Source organism: Ochotona princeps, chromosome X (genome assembly GCF_030435755.1).
Source record: "Ochotona princeps isolate mOchPri1 chromosome X, mOchPri1.hap1, whole genome shotgun sequence".
NCBI lineage: Eukaryota > Metazoa > Chordata > Mammalia > Lagomorpha > Ochotonidae > Ochotona > Ochotona princeps.
The window spans coordinates 96,066,733-96,081,757 of record NC_080865.1 but is presented as its reverse complement, the minus strand read 5'-3'; the positions used below and the strand labels follow the sequence as shown (position 1 = coordinate 96,081,757).

The 15,025-nt window shown below is 36.4% G+C and overlaps 1 pseudogene; it reads right to left on the bottom strand.

Moving 5' to 3' along the window:
- Positions 1-1,799: 1,799 nt before the first annotated feature.
- Positions 1,800-15,025, bottom strand: part of LOC101527311 (RWD domain-containing protein 2B-like) — a 63,165-nt pseudogene continuing 49,939 nt past the window's right edge.

The following is a 15,025-nucleotide window of genomic DNA, read 5'->3' as shown; positions in this document are numbered from 1 at the left end:
TTCAAGGGTGTCATAAATGAAGAGTGGTATTAAGAGCTTACATCATGAAACAAAGCATAGTTCTTGGCTTGGAATTCTATGAGCTGTGAAAATCTGGCAACACTCATGCTCGGTCAAGGTAATTTGAACTAAGGCATCTTCAGTTGAAGTAAATCAGAATTAAAGAATATAACTGGGTGGATGTTGACTAAGTATTATTAGAAATTATATGAGAGAAGTAATGGGAGAAATAGAAATTCACAAATAAAAGCAAACCCATCTAAGAAGTTCAATATATAATAAAGCTTGGAATTAACATCCAAATAGTCCCATCAGTGATAAATTAATTAGTAAATAAAACATGCTGTAATTCAAATCAGCTGAGAGATTCTCATGGCATGACGGGAGGAATTGAGCAGCAGTTCAGTGAGCATTGTACTGGAAATGGAAAGCTCCAAAATGTAATTGGCTTTGATGCTCAAGGTCTAACTACCATCCCTGGAGGGTTTTTGTTTTGTTTTGTTTTTGTTTTTATGAAATTCACTTTAACCTTGCTGGTGTTGGTGTAAACATTCCAGATCTGATACGACATACTCAGAGGGAAATTTGACTTTAAAGACAACTCCAGAATAATAGTGCTTAAGCTGAATTACATCCATGAACCTAAAATTTATTCTCCATCTTGGATTAAATCAGTGATCAAGCCAGATGACTCATAGATCTTCTTGATCCAGCTCACATATGTATTCGTCTTTTACATGTAGTGCATCTGAAAATCTTCGGGCTTATGTTTCGTGTGAGGTGATTGTAAACTAGTATCTAATGAACATGATCACCATCAAGAATAAGTTGATCCTACACTCATAAAACGAAGGAACTTTGTAGAAGCAAGTGCTTTCAGATTGCTGCATATGTCGTTCTTTCGCAAAGCCCTGAAATGCTTGGCTTCATCTCTCTTTTGCTAGTTATTAAAACTGACCTCATTTTACAGTTACTTGTGAGCATTATCCACAAACCCAGTGATCCTTTAAGGCATGTCTTATGCTCTGTCCACTGTCAAATATTAATCATTACTGCTATTTACCAAAGATTTCAGAATCCTTTAAAATCTGATGGGAGGCAGGTGACGCTGCTTTGCTCTTTCCAGTGAAGTCCATCCTTATCAATTCTAGTTCTGTGTGAATGGAAAATAGTTTACAAATAAGATACAATCTTATTGTTATTTGCAGAAGAGATGATCATTTACACAGTAAGCAGGAGAAAATCCAAGCAATTACAGCTGAGGAGGTAAAAAAATTGATGAATACAATCAACATATAAAAACAGCATTTCCATAAACCAATAATGCAGTTATAAAAATAAGATATGATTTATAACATTACAGGGCACTATAGAGTATCTGAAAATTAATTTAACTAAAACCACTTTTAAAAAAATAGGTTTTTTTTTCATTCCACAGGCAGATTGTTATAGACAAAGAAGGAGAGACAGAGACTTCCAGCTGCGTCACTTCCCCAAATGGCCTCAATGGCCAGTTTAGCTGAGCTCAATCTGAAACTGAAAACCAGGAGCTTCGTCTGGGCCTCTCACATGGGAACAGGGGACCAAGCACTTGGGCCATCCTCCACTGCATTCCTAGGCCAAAAAAAGAGAGCTGGATCAGAATTGGAGCAGCCGAAACATGAACCAGAGCCAATATGGGATACTGGCACTTACAGCAGATGGATTTGCCCATTATGCCACCATAAAGGACCTTAAAGCAGAACTTTTTATTATTAAAACATAGATATTCACAAAAGATTTTTTTTCTTTTTCAGGTTCTTTATTGGAGGCAGGTAAGGGAAGAGAGAAGTGGTACTGCTGGAAAGTTAGATCACCAATATTACCACCATACATAGTTCTTCTTTCAAAATGAGTAGTTTGTAAGAAAAAAAGGTTCTAACAAAAATTCTAAAATAACTTGAAATTTAATCATGCAGTTTTCAAAAATTGATTTGAAAGACTTATCTTGATCCACACCTCAAATATCTGCAATGGCTGGGCCTGGAAGGATGGGATGGGAACACAATCCAGGTCTCCTAGGAGGTGGCAGGAACCCCGTGCCCTGAGCCCTAAGCACTGCCCTTTGGAGTCAGCGTGGGTGGGAAGCTGGGAGTGTATCCAGGAGGGGCAGGAACCTGCTGCCTGAGCCCTAAGCATTGCCCTCTGGAGTCAGCACAGGTGGCAAGCTGGAGTAGGAGCCCGAGCTGGGACTGTAACCCAGGCAGTTCATGTGAGATCTGGTCATCTCAGTTGCTGGGATGATCACCCACTCTCAATCATGACATTTTTAATAAATGTATTTCAGCTACACTGATGTTTTTGTTTGGTTTTCTTCCCTTCAACATTCTACAATGGAACTGTGATTAAATTACAGTGGGACTATCAGTAAACAGTGGGAAACAATCAAAAGGCCAGTAGTAATAAACTATTCGCAATCACTGTTTTGCTGTTACTGTCCTTCTACACCAAAGAACATCTGGAAGACATCTCCACAGCCTTTGGCATTTAAGAACTGATAGAGCTGCACAAAGTCCATATGGTTTCCTCTGGCTCCGCTAACACTGAACACTTTCTCTTCAAAAATGGAAAATTTCCTTTTCCTTGCATTTCATCATTTGTACCATCAAAAGAAGTGTCTTCTCGATGGCGAATTAAGATTCTTTTCCAGTTTAACTTTCTGAGTCTTGACCAGAATTCTTCACAGGCACTTTGCGGGCCTTCTACACAAACAACGCCAGGTTTTCCAGGCATGCTAAACCCAGACAGGGAAAGCTCCTTTGCCCACTCTAGAATATTCTTCCTCTTGTATTTGTTGTAGATGTGATGGCTATAAATCCAAAGTCTGGTGAGAATTAGATCGACAGACTGTACTGTGCTTCCGGTGGTAGAAGGAGATAGAACATCTCTGGTAATGTAGCCAGAGGCATGTTCTCTAACCCACTCCGTGGCATTCAACACACAGACATCTCCAAGAGGTGTGCAGTCAGATCCATGTTCAGTTGAGTCTGCTGTGATCTACTTAATAGCACTGATCTGACTGTAATTTCAGGCAGAACCGCAGGGTATTTAAAGGGAAGAACACAAACCAGAGAAAACACTGCCATTGCGTCTTCATGTACATCCAGGTTCAAATTGATAGTAAAGTAAACTTTTGAAGATTGCCCCTCCATTGTTCTCTTTTCAATGCAGTCTTTCAGTTCTGCCAAAGCCAGCTGGTCATTCACTATGAGCTCATTTTCACCAGGGAACATACTGACCAGCAGATCCAACTCAGAGAGCTGGGCCTCCGCCCTTTCCATAGCAGCCACTCTTGGATAGCCGTGAGTTTCTTTTCACAGAGTGTTTACGTAACCACACACAATCATTAAAGTCAGTGCTGCTTCATAATATTCCTGTTTTTTTCCCTTTGGTACAGGTTGATTGAAGAGCTACTGTATGTACAGCTTCTTTCTTCATGCCTTTGTATTTAGTTTGAAGATTGGGCCATATATCTGATTCTCAATTCCTTTCTCACAGACCCCAACCACGGAAGATCAGGAGAGCATTTCATGCTGAGGGAACAGGTGTGAGGTTCTGTTTAGGAAAAGAAAAAACAAAACAGAAAAAAAAAAAACCTATGTGATAGCACAGGAAAAAAAAAACTTAAAAAGTCCGCTCCACACAGATACAGCCAAATAATCTTTGACAAAAAGACAAACGACAATCCAGGCAAATGGGAAGGTCTGTTCAATAAATGCTGTTGGGACAACTGGTTAATAGCCTGCAGAAACAAAAAAATAGATCCACATCTCTCACCATACACTAAGATCAGATCTAAATGGATAACAGATCTAAACCTACATCCAGAAACCTTCAAACTTTTGGAAGAAAATGTTGGAAACACACTGGAACACTTAGGGGTAGGCCCTCACTTCCTAAAAAACACTCCAAATACAGTAGAAATCAAGACCAAAATAAACAATTGGGACCTCATCAAACTAAGAAGCTTCTGTACAGCTAGAGAAACAATCAACAAAGTAAAAAGGCAACCCACAGAATGGGAGAAGATCTTCACACATGACATAGGTGATAGAGGGCTGATCTCCAGAATATACAAAGAGCTACAAACAACCAAAATGTCAAAACAAACAAGCCACTCAAGAAATGGGCATGGGAAATGGGCAAACACTTCACAAAGGAACAAACCCAAATGGCAAATAAACATATGAAAACATGCTCAAGTTCCCTGGCAATAAGGGAAATCCAAATTAAAACATCAATGAGGTACCACCTGACGCCAGTAAGACTGGCCCACATGAATAAAAGCACCAACAACAATTGTTGGCGAGGTTGCGGGGAAAAGGGATCCCTACTCCACTGCTGGTGGGGCTGCAGGCTGGTACAGCCTCTATGGAAATCAGTATGGAGAATATTCAAACAACTCAAATTCAACATACCGTATGATCCAGCAATAGCACTCCTAGGAATATATCCAGAACAATTGTTTTATGAGAAACCAACATGCACTCCTATGCTCATAGCAGCACAATCAGTAATTGCAAAAACATGGAAGCAACCAAAATGCCCATCAACAGAGGACTGGATAAGAAAGCTATGGTTCATCTACTCCATGGAATACTACTCAGATATTAAAAAAAACAAAATGCAGTTCTTTGTGGCCAAATGGGCCAAACTGGAAACCATAATGCTAAGGGAAATGAGCCAATCCCAAAAGGTTAAATACCACATGTTTGCCTTAATTTAAGATGATATGATGTTATGTATAACATGTTATGTTTTGAATGTTATAGGTTGTGTATAAACTAAAATTGAAGTATAGGTGAGGTGGTCACAGAAGGTGGCTGGGAACCCGCATTTACTTTTAACATATTGGTTACTCATTACTATGTCAATTAATTCCATAATGATGTAAATTTTTGCTGATGGTATGTTGGAGCTTTCAATTGACTGAGATGATACTCTGCTGGCTTTGTCTTCAGGCCAGAGAGGATATACGTAAGAAGCTGTTGAACTTGACTGGACAATAAGATGCTGGACTCTATGTTTGGTATACGCTTGCAATGGGGGAATCTCAACTGAACTTGAGCTGTGGTTATGCAACAAGGTGGAGGAATCCACCATGGTGGGAGGGTTTGGGGAGGGGTGGGGAGAACCCAAGTATCTATGTAACCGTGTCACATAATACAATGTAATTAATGAAGTTAAATAATAAATAATTAAAAAAAAAGTCCGCTCCTTTATTGCATCCTCTGTTTTTTTTATCGTGGCCGTATGACAGGTGTTCGTTTGTCACTGTCGCTGCTTTATCTTTTTTTTCTGACGAGGTGTGGGTGAGGTTACTCGAGGTAACCTGGGCACTCAGGTTTCGAATGGGCAGGTGGGCATCTGGGGAACTGACCGACGTGGGCGCTTCTGCCTCCGCCGATGGGTATCGGCGCTCTCCACAAAAGATTTTTAAAAGTGTTATTTCTTGTTCCATTCACTGTTTTCTCAGGCTTATTAGCAAGGATCTATCTAATTCAGGAGCTTTGGGGTCTAGACTCAAACTGGCACATCAATATGGGATGTTGATGTCATAAGAAGCTTAATCTATTGTGCCACGATATCAGTACGCACAAAGTCTTATAAAGAATATCTTAGTAAATAGAGATACACACCATACCTTTGTGTGAACTTTATCAATGATAATCTACACCCTTAATAAAACTATAAGTAAAATTCCAATACTGGTTTTGGGGTAATTAGTTAATCAATTAGTCAATTTTCAGGAAAAAATGCTCAAAAATGTGATAAAATTATTTGAAAAGAAGACCAAAAAAAGTGCTCTACCCATTGAAACGTAAAAAACTTACAGATACAATGCTAAGCTGTAATTTCAAAAGAATGTAAGACCATTTACTTATTTGATTTCAAGAGGATTTTTTAAACAAACAAAACACAACAGAAAAAGTAAAATTAGCCACATTAAATCTAAGATTCTACTCATCAGAATCATTAGTGAAAGGTAATCCATGACATCAAAAACACAAACAGATTAACACATGAAACAGTGAATTCAATCCTAACAGATTTTTTGTTCTGTAACTACACTGTATTATCATGAAATAGCAATTTATCAGTAATATATTCTACCAAGATAGATTTCATAACATAATAATAATTCTTTAATTATTAAAACTGGATGAATAAAAAGGGAAATTGTGTAAAATAATTATCTGCATATGTAATTTCAAAATGTGTATTTTAAAGACAAATAGTTTAGCACACATCAGGTAGCGTATAGATGCTCACTTTGTGGGCATCACTGGGATGCTGAGAATCACTGGGAACAGCACAGTTGCAAATGAAAACTTATTTATGTATTTATTTTAGCTACTGATGATTGAGCCTTGTTGCCACTTGGTGATTCACTTTTCCAAAGAAACACATATAAAATATTATATAGAGAAGTTGTGTTTCTGGACAAATCCCATGACTACATTTTGCTTAAAATTATCTAAATTGGGGATCCAATACATTTTCTTTCTATATTTGTCATCTACGAGAATCTCTCGCAAAACACTTGAAAGTTAGGTGGGATAAATACAATTTGCATGTGTGTTTATGCATGCACAGAATTTTTAACCCATCTCCCCTCATTCTGTACAACCTAATAATATCTAATCATCAACATAAAATTTTCAAAATGTTTCTTTGGAGGGAAAAAAAAGTTGTTAATACATACAAAAAGTCGTGTCAATCAACAAGATGAAGGTAGGATCTGAAAAATGGATAAAGATCATGAAAGAAACATCACAGAAGGGTAGCATGAAAGAGTAACAAGTGTATGACACCATCGTCCTTTTCACTCATCAGAAACAGGACAATATGTATGCTGATTATTTTGCAACATGGATAATATCCACTGATAGAAATGGATAATATCCACTGCTAGAAATTACATGAATAATAGAAAAATCATCCAGGATACTTGACAAAAGTTGAACTATCCAGGTCATTATGAAAAGCCTTTTTGAAAGTTTTTAGTGACAACAAAAATTGTGTTTCCCAGGACCCAGAAACTTCAGATCTGAGTATACAGTCCAGCAAAATTCTTACATATAAACCCAAAATACTCACTTGAGTGTGCTTATGACAAAAATGTTAGCATTAGCAAGCAATTGGCAGTTACACACACATTTGGAAATAGAGAAATGCATAAATAAAATGGAGGATGTAAAGCAAATGAAGTATTGCGTAAATACAATAATAAAAATAAATGAGGTATATTTGTAACAGATCTCAACAGCATGACATTTTTCTGTTTTCATTTGCTGATCTTATTTCCTTCAAAGTTTTACCCAGAATATGATAGCTGGGCCATATAGAGATCTATTTTTATGTTTTTTGAATCAGCAAAATAAAGAACAGTTTCCATGCATTCCAAAGTTGCAGTTACAAGATGACAGCCATTGTTGAAAAAGTGAAAGATTAGACGTATGAAAATCCCTGAACCTTTGGAACTGTATCATAGAAAAAGATCAAATGTATAGTACAATATTATTTGTGTAAAATATTACATATTTGTGTAATATATTAATGTATGGTAAAATATTATAGATGTTTGTCAACATACAATGAGGTTAGTTTCTGATAAATCCATCGTCAGTTAAAAATGGTCTAAGTGAAATACATTTACTAAACTTAACCTACCCAGTAGCCTAGCTTAACAATGCGGCACACCCCTCTTAGAGCATTGGTGGTTTCTTTCAAGACCCTGGGTGCTGCACTCATTGCTCCTGCCCAATATTTCCAGAGACTACTTTTCCATATATTACTGCTCCAGGAAAAGCATGAAATTCCAAATTTATAATGTGGCTTCTATTGAATGCATATGAGTTTCACATCATTATAACATGGAAAAATCATGAGTTACACCATCAGTAGTTGAGAGGCTTGCCTTGTCACCATTCTCAAAAATATATATATCATATTTTATCTTTTTCTTTTTATAAAGATTTATTTTTTTTATTGGAAAGTCAGATTTACAAAGAGAAGGAGATAGAGAAAGATCTTCCTTCTGCTGGGTCATTCCCCAAATGGCCTTAATAGACAGACTTGAGCTGATCTGAAGCCAGGAACCAGGAGCTTCTTCCAGGTCTTGCATGTGGGTGCAGGGTCCCAAGGCTTTGGGCCGTCCTCGACTGCTTTCCCAGGCCACAAACAGGAAGCTGGATTGGAAGCGGAGCAGCCGGAATCTGAACGGGCACCCGTATGCGATCCTGGTGCATGCAGGGCAAAGACTTTAGCTAGCAAGCCATTGCGCTGGGCCCATTATGTTGTTGCTTTTTTTTTTTCCCCTGATGTGCCGGAGTTATTGCTGAATAAAAAACATACAGGAATGAAATGGTCAGTTTTGATATGATTGTTATTTTTAACCCCTGTTCATGTTACAATAAAACTGTGACCTTCCAACATGTTGAATATTGTAATTAGTGTTGAACTGAAGCTGTAAATTTAGAGTGGATTAAAACTTAAAAATAGACAAACAGAGGTGAGGAATAGATCAGCACTGAGTGGGAGCAGGGAACTGAAGAAAGTTGGATTGTTTTCTTGCAACTCTATCAAACTCACAAAATCTGTTATCTTTATTAATAAAACATTTTGGAAGCAGAATGATTGTGAAGTGAATCTAATAAGGTTTTGCAAATGTCTGGATATGGAGAAAGGTAAAAAAAATGAAGCAAACTCAATGCACAAATTTCTCTGTATGGACAAAAAAAGATAAATGAGGAATTCTAAGGAAAAACACAAAAATGCTGACAGTTTTATTAAGATGAAAAAGTGGTTATAAATTTACATAAATTAGTGTTAGACATTTTTAATTTGTGTCATATAAAATTTTGGAAATTATCAATATGAGAGGCTTATCATTTCTTTCATATTAAGCTGCAATTTTAAAATAAAAGTACTCTTTCCTAAGTTGTTCAGAATTTCAAAGGCTGTATCAATATAAAATAATTTGTCAAAAAAAAAGTAGTGATGTCAAACCCCCTTTTCAGAGGTTCTGAACTTAATTGGTTTAGGGTTGAACCTGGACGTTATGTCTCATGTCTGCGATACCTGTTTTTTTTTGTTTTGTTTTGTTCCATTTTCCAGGTGGTTTTGCTTTGCAGCTAAGGTTGACAGTACTAGTGTTAATGAATACTTAATTTCAAGGAATTTTAGCAATTATCACAATTCAGAAACATAAAGAAAAATCACAAGATTTCAAAGAGGACACTTTAACCTAATGTGATGAAATGAAGAGGAATGAATTTAACAGTTTTTAATCATATTCTGTCCTTATTAAAAAAAAAATCCCTCAAATAGTGAACACGGCACTCTTATAAGATACAGGTGATGAGCAGCAACATTAGTCTCTGAAAAAGGAACGACTTAACATATTTAAAAAATCCTTTTAGTGTGAATGCATAGCTTTAATATCATAAAAGTATTGCACCATCACACTTAGTGAAATAATGTGAGTCCCAAAAGGACAAATATCATGTACCTTCTCTGCTAGGTGAATGTGAACACTGAATACAAAAGAAGCAGAGGGATGACACAAACATCCTGTGACCTCATTATTGTTTTGCTCCTTGTTTATACTCATGTAGAACTGTAAGCTTTCTTCCTTTTGTTTGGTGTTATGGTTAGTGTTGCATTTAGTTGATTGGAAAAGCTGGCGAATTACTGCATATTTGAACTACCTTAATACTTCTGACTTAGTGTCTTGAATAAAGCCAATCAGCTCCTCTCTATTTTGAATTTGTTAATTCGTTCCAGAGGACTTTATTTTGTGCAGGGTGCACTTTTAAGAGAAGCATAGGCTGTAACTATTAGACAAAGATGGTGATGGGACTTGACAATGCCGAATTTGAAGACAATTAACTTCAACACCCTGATTTGTGATAAGTAACACAGAAGGTATAAAAACATAATCCGCAGGAGTGAAACTGACATTTTGAGATTTGATTATTGCTTGTGGTCCTGAACTCCTGAGTTTTCTGAACTCCTGAGGAACAGAGGCTTTTCTACTTATTACTTGTTGAGATCATTATTTAGTGGAGAGTTATGATTGTAATTATTACTTGAAAGTGCATCACTGTAAATTTTTTTTTTAAAAAAGACAAGCCAGGAAGCATAGAGTGGGAAGGATAACTAGGCTCTTAAAACTGCATACATGAAGTACATGAAATTTGTCCCTTTATATAACCTTAAAGCTTATAAAAAGGGGGATTATAAAGGTACATAACTTTAAAAAATATCTGCAGTTGTTATAAAGTAATGAAATACTCTTCATTGCAAACTTTAGACGCAGGATGGAGCATTCCAAAGTAAATTAGAAGAAAACACATGTATCTTCCTCTTTTTAAAAAATTTTTATTTTGAATTTTGAATTTTATGATACAACTCCATAGAATCTAGGATTCCACTCCCCCCCCCACACACAAATTCTCACCCCCAACTGGTTTTCCCCATATTGTTACACTAGTATAGTCCTTCATAAAGAGTTAGAATTCCACCAGTCTGTTATTTAAGTGTGCTCTGACATTACTGGTACAGGCAATGTCAGACAGCCCAGCATCCCGTTATCTAGATATGTCCAACAGTTTCACAGGGAGTCCATCTTTGATTTGGAAGTAGGGATGCATATTGTAATGTATCTTTTCACATCTGGATATGATAATCTCTATTACTCTTTCATTACACATTCCCTTAAATGAGAAGCCACAAAATAAAGTCAATGACAGATATAAAGTGAAAACAACAACAACAATTACAGCACCATGGAGTTGAATAAATGTGCCACTGAATAACCAATGCATGAGTGATGAAAAGAAACAGAAAAGCCTAGTTTGTATGATGGTTTCATATATAAGAGAGAAATACGGTATTTGTCCTATTAGGATTGACTTATTTCACTGAGCGTAATGGTCTCTAGTTGGGACCATCTAGTTGCAAATGGTATAATTTTATTCTTTTTAATGGCTGAGTAATATTCTATAGAATAGACATACCACTGTTTCTTTACTCTTTGGACAGACATCTGGATTGTTTCCATGTTTTTGCTATTGTAGATTGTGCTGCTGGAAATATTGGATTACAGATCCCCTTCTCATATGCAGTTTTCATTTCCTATGTGTATACTCCTAGGAACAGGATAGCTGGGTAATAGGACAGCTATTTGCAAATCTCTAAGAACTCTCCATACTGATTTCCATAGTGATTGTACTAGCTTACACTCCCGCCAGCAGTATGGGAGAGTATCTTTCTTCCCACATACACACCAGCAGGTGTTGTTGGTAGAGTTCGAAATCTATAAGTAGGCCAATCTCACTGGAATTAGGTGGTACCTCAATGTGGTTTTCATTTGTATATTCCAGATGGCTTGGGAGCCTGAGTATCTTTTCATATGTTTGTTAGCCATTTGAATCTGTTCTTTTGAAAAATATCTGTTCACTTTCTTTGCCCATTTTTTCACAGGGTTGATTTCTTTCTTCTTTTCCTTTCCTTTCCTTTCCTTTCCTTTCCTTTCCTTTCCTTTCCTTTCCTTTCCTTTCCTTTCCTTTCCTTTCCTTTCCTTTTCTTTTCTTTTCTTTTCTTTTCTTTTCTTTTCTTTTCTTTTCTTTTCTTTTCTTTTCTTTTCTTTCTTTCTTTCTTTCTTTCTTTCTTTCTTTCCTGACCCTGGGTTTCTGAAGCTCCTTGTAAATCCTGGATATTAGTCCCCCATCATTTGTGCAGTGTGCAAAGATTTTCTCCCATTTTATTCATTGCTTCTTCACTTTGTTAATTGTTTCCATCACTGTACAGAAACTTTTCAGCGTGATGTATTCATATTTGTTTATTTTGTCATTAATTGTCAGTGCTTTGGGCATCTTTTGTAAGAAGTCTTTCCCCACTCCTATCTCTTGGAGAGTGCTTCCTATGTTTTCCTTTAATAATTTGATGATTTCTGAATGTAGATTTAGGTCCTTGAACTATTCAGAACTGGTTTTCCTATAGTGTGACAGGTGCGGGTCTTGCTTCTTAATTCTGCAAGCTGCTATCCAGTTGTCCCAACAGCATTTGTTGAAGAGACCAGGCTTTTTAACTGGATTGTTTTCAGTTTTCTTGTCAAGGATTAGTTGGTTGCACATGTGTGGGCTCCCTTTTGGTGTTTCTGTTCTGTTCCATTTTATTTCTTCTCTGTTTCTGTACCAGAACCAGACTGTTTTGAGATCACTACTCTGTAGTATGCCTTGAGGTCTGGAATTATGGTTCCTCCAGCTTGATTTTTATTCTTCCAGATAGCTTTGGCTATTCATGGTCTCTTGCTTTTCAGGAGGAACTTTTGTATCTTCTTTTCTATTCTGAGAAGAATGATGTTAGAATTTTGATTGGGATTGACTAGAATCTATATATTACTTTTGGTAATATGGTCATTCTGATTATCTTGATCCTGCCAATCCAAGGGACATGGTAAGATTCTCAATTTTTCAATGTCTTCTTCTGTTTCCTTTTTAAATGTTTTATAGTTTTCATCCTAGAGGTCTTCCACATATTTGGTTATCTTAATTCCTAGGTATTTATGAGTCTTCTCTTCTATTTTAAAGGGGACTGTACTTACAATTTCTTTCTCAACCTTTGAATTATTTGTATACACTAGTGCCATTGATTTGTCTTCATCAATTTGTATCCTGTTACCCTGCCAACGTCTCTTATGGGTTCCAATAGTCTTTTGGTTCTGCTATATAGTGAATCATGTTGCCTGCAGATAGAGATAATTTCAGTTCCTCATTTAACACAGAAATATTCTAATGTTCATCCTAACCTTGAAAAGTTCTCTTGGCGATAATATTCCAAACTACTCTCCTCAATTTGTTTCAGTTTATGTAGTTATATCAAATTTCATTTCTAGAATACCAAAAAAAGAGGAAAGTCACAAGGCAGTATATTATAATTAACCTTATGTTTTAGGAAGTCAATGGGGCTCTCCTTTTCAGATTTGGGTCAAGGGGACGTTCGATCTTTTTGTCATGTTACTACAGATGGAGACCTGTAGACCAGTAATAGTTTCTGCATTCCTGAGCTAGGCAGTGTTGGTTATTATCTTTGTGACTGATTTTTCCCCTTCTACCTTGTTATTAGGACCCTCGTTTCTTCAGAATAGACAGTGATGAGTTCAGGAAAGGTGAATATATATATATATATCTGTTCTACACAATACTTGGTAGCCCTGTTCCTGTCTTGCCTGTGATATGCTTAGATGTGAGTATTTGGCATAGATTTGCCTATAAAGTTGTGAAACAAGCTCTTTTACAGGGATAGAAGGTCTAATGAAAATGGATTTCTTCCTGATGAATTACAGATGCACAGTCAGAGAAAGTCCCTTCTAGTACTCATTGATAGGTTTTCTGAGAATGTGATATAGGTTGAGTTGTGGTATGATTCTTGGCAACCAAGAAAGGGAAGTTGAAATAATTGCATGGGAGCCAACTCAGAGTCTTGCATCATAGACTCTAGTTGTGAAATTCTTACAAGGAGAAGTAAAAAAAAAATGTATATTTTGTTAACTCTGATTTTATTTGGTTTGCCTGTCACTTGGAAGGGAAATACCTTTCTAGAGTTGTAGTTGAAGAATTTGGAGTTGAATGAACTATAGAAACTTCCTGACATATTTACATAGAAGAATATTTTATACTTAAGTTGTAGCATAACTAATTATTACTGGAGGAATCTAGACATGAGTGAAAGAAAGGGCCTCCTAGTGGACAGCATCACATGGTTCATGCAAAGAAGGAAGATATGAGAAAGAGACCAGTTGGTGAGAGCTGAAGCAAGAGAACAAATCCAAAATTACAAACTTCATTTGTAATAACCTTCTCTGTGGTAACCAATCCAGTCCCATGAGAATGGCATTAATACCTTCAGAAGGAGATGCTTTAATGATCTAATAACGTCTCATTGGGTCCTATATAAAGTTTATACCACTTCTTAAAATGACCACACTAGGGACCAAGTTCCACCACATGAATTTTTGGGAAAGAAGTTATATTTAAACATTGCATTCTGTAAATGTCATCTCGTCAGTTTAAAAACCTCAACTATTGATCAGAAACAATGGGACAATGGGATTTTTCTTGCATTTTTATATTACATGAGATGTCCTGATTTTCTGCATATTTATTCTATGCTAAATTTCAAATATCTCAGCAACAATTTTGCAGCAGTAGAATTGCCATTATCTCTTCAAACACTTTATAAATGGTCATGTAATTATAAATCAAGGTAAAGTTCATTTAAATAATATGCTGAAAACCATTAATGCAAATATCCTGTAGTGTACAGAAGTTGTTCCGATAAGAGTTAAGGTACAGCTTCTAATCTCTCTGTAATGCAAGACTGAATTCTATGCATACTCTGGGGAAAATCATTCAGCCATTCTGACCTGCTGTCTCCTCAGAAGTGAAAATGAGGGCACTGGTGCTGTGCGATGATTGACACAGAGCTATTTTGAAGATCTAGAAGAACAGCAGTTTTGGGAACCATTTGGAAATGTAAAGGCACTTCACACATAAAATGCTTTATTATTTTTCATCTAAAACAGTCAAGAACATTGAATTTTCATTAATCCAAAGTGGTCACAACTATTTCAAGTATGTACACATGTATTCCAAAAGAAATTTAATTCAGCTGCATATTGGTTTGAAGTCACTCTTGCCTTTTCAGATTGAGAACACTTCCTGTTTAAGAGCCGGGCATGAGGTTGGCAGCCTTGTACAATTGGGGATTTTAATCTTATTCCAAAAATGAATTTCATGGAAAACTTAGTATCATTAAATAAGCATAACATTCCCCAGGAAGACTATGAGTAACTATTCTGTGAGTGTTCACAAGGAAACAGCTTGAGGGGTTCAAACCAGAATGATATAATATATCCACATAATTTTGTGAGAAATGATGGTGGTGTCAAAAATCAATCTTTTTTCTTTAATGTCCT